Consider the following 3,178-nt stretch of genomic DNA (forward strand, 5'->3'; position numbering starts at 1 on the left):
ATGGTTTGAGTCCTGGACCTGGCGGCTTGCTTGCTCTCTCTCTCTCTCTCTCTTTCTCTCTCACTTTCTCTCTCTCTTTCTCTGTGTGTGTGTCTCTCTGGTCAAGTTAAAATAAATAAATGGGACCAAAAGTTAGTGTAATGGCTATGTCGCTGGACTCCCATGTAGTCGTTCACGGTTCGAGTCCTAGACCCAGTGGCTTAAACTCACACCGGGCGCGTGTGCATGCGTGCCCATGAACCTGAGAGGAGAATGGAGGAGAAGGGATTACTGTGTGGCCATCCCCCCTATGGGGTGATTTCTTGCTTTATGTCTTTCTGTCTCTGGTGAGCGCACATGCCCTGTAGCAATAAAAACGTCTCCAAAATAAATAAATAAATAAATGGACAAATAAATTAATTAATAAATAAAAATGTGGTGATGGGTTCGTGTTTGTGGAATTTGTTCATCTTTTTTTTTTTTTTAGGAGAGAGATTTTTGCTCTAGGGCACATGTCCTTGCCAGAGAGATAGCAAGCAAGAAATCACCCTTCAGGCGGGTGACCATGCCACAATCCCTTCTCCTCCATTCTCTTCTCTGGATCTTGAGCATGCATGTACACAACATGTTTGAAGCCACTGGATCTGGGACTTGAACCACAGTTGACTACATATTACTCCAGCAATGTAACCATTACACCATCTGCTGGTCCTGGAATGTGTTGTTTGTTCTACGAACCTCATTACATAGAAGCAGTTGGCCTGATCAGATGATGTAACAGCCTACTGATGGCTTAATTTCCAGACCAGTACCAAGAGAGAGACAGCATCCTGGAAGATTTTATATATATATATATATTTTTTTAAGATATTAGATAATATATATATTTTAGATATTAGATAATATATATTTTAGATATTAGATAATATATATATATATATTTTAAGATTGTATTACTTGATTTTATTTTACACTAGGTACTGGGCACAGAGCAATTCTCCTTAATAAAGTTGACAGTTAGCTTTGCTCAGAACATTTTTAATAATGCACATTAAAAAAAAAGTATTCATCTTACAAATTGTTCTGCACTCCAAATATACAATAGCTTGGAAAACAACATTTAGAAAATAAAAGCCAATGTAAAAAGACAGATTAAAACAACTAGAACAGTACAGGTTTTTATATGGCTCACATGTTACAGTTTTCTTACTGCATCATCAATGTCAGAAATCCGTTCCTTCAGCTGGCTCCATTGCTCCAGATTTAAAGAAATACCTTTTCTTCCTGGTTTCATTTCACCTTCTGGATCCCTCCAATATTCCCTGATATCAATTAGAACTTTCCCTTTAAAATTCCAAACACTGACATATCTTATTTTCCCAATTTGAAACATATTATCATCTCTGCTGCTGCTGCTCTGTTTGGAAGATGACAGAGCTCTAGAAGTTTCACCAGTCTTTTGCTTCTTTACAGGTTTTTCTGGAGCAACTTGCTTTTTCCTCTTCAAGCATTTTGAATGCGTCTTTTCTTGCCCATCCCACAAGTAGTCATGCTTAGCCACACTGAGGGTCAATATAAAAAGCGGCCTCAAAAAATGTTGCTCATATGTTGTCCTATCTATGAGACCCCCTGGAATCAAAATTACTATTTCAGAGACCAGCAATTGGCGTAATGGCTATGTCACTGTACTCCCATGTAGTTGACCAAAGTTCGAGTCCCAGATCTGGTGGCTTAAACTCAAGCAGGGCGTGTGCGCGTGCGTGCCCGAGATCCCAAGAGGAGAATGGAAGAGAAGGGATTGCAGTGTGACCATCCTCCCTGGGGGGTGATGTCTCACTTTCTGTCTCTCTGTTTTTCTCTGTCTTTCTGGTGAGTGCATGTGCCCTATAGCAAAAACCTCTCCAAAACAAACAAACACACAAAAAGAATTATGTATTTATCTTATTCCACTTGTTCTTATTATTATTTTAATTTGACCAGAGACAGAGAGAGCGAGAGAAAGGGATGGAGAGAAAGCATGCTGCCAGGTCTGGGACTTGAACTGCAGTTGGCCATGTGGGAATCCAGTGCCTTTAACCACCACTCCACCTGCTGGTCCCCTAGATAATATCTTAACAAAATTAAATATATTTTCCCATATGATGCTATTTCTCCCACAGCCAGAATGCATATGTCCAAGAATCAAGGTTTGGAAATGGAAGTGGCTCTTCTCATTTTTACACCAAATAACAGACTTATCATCTCTAAAACCTTGAGTTCTGTTGGTTTGGAGGTCTTAATTCCCAACAGAGAAATGCTTCTACCAAGAAACACAATAGTGCCACTTGAATGAGAAGCTCAGGTGCCACCTGGACGATCAAAAAGAAATTGCTCAGGGGCCAGCAGGTGGCATGGTGGTTAAGGCACTGGAATCCCACATGGTGGAAATTGGTTTGAGTCCCACACCTGGCAGCTTGCTTTCTCACTTTCCCTCTCTCTCACTCTCTGTGGTGAGTGTCTATATCAAATTAAAAAATAACAATAATGATGAATAAAATTATTATTATTATTTTTGCTATAGGGTATGTGCACTCGCCAGAAAGACAGGGAGAAACAGAGAGACAGAAAGAGAGAAGTCACCCCCCAGAGTGCATGGCCATGCTGCAATCCCCTCTTCTCCATTCTCCTCTTGGAATCTTGAGCATATACACATACGCACCCAGTGTGAGTTTAAGCCACCAGGTCTGGGACTCAAACTGTGGTCAACTACATGGGAATTCAGCGACACAGCCATTACGCCATCTGTTGTTCCCATAAATAAACAATTCTTAAAAAGAAGAAGAGATTGCTCAAGTGGCTGAAGTGATTCATCACAATTATCAAGGTGGAGGTAGGCAGGATTGAGTTTCTGTTACACAATGGGGACAGGTACCCAAGAGTTCCTGTGGAATCCAAGAGATTCTTGGAATGGTATACACCCTGAACACTTCCATGTTTAGTAGGAAAAAATAATGGAAAAGTAAAGCAATAAGAGAAAGCCAGAATGTTGAAGAGGATTCAGATCCTTCAGGACTGAAGGTTTGGTTTCATGTCACCAAGTCCAAGAACCTAGACCAGAAAAAGGTTTTGTGAAGAGCAAAGAAAATAATGAATGGATAGTGTAAAATAATAATTATGAATGTCAATTATGAACTCATGCCCAGTTAAAGTAATAAGCACA

The sequence above is a fragment of the Tupaia chinensis genome, unplaced genomic scaffold, assembly GCF_000334495.1.
Source record: "Tupaia chinensis unplaced genomic scaffold, TupChi_1.0 Scaffold149686_1, whole genome shotgun sequence".
NCBI classification, from domain to species: Eukaryota; Metazoa; Chordata; class Mammalia; order Scandentia; family Tupaiidae; genus Tupaia; species Tupaia belangeri.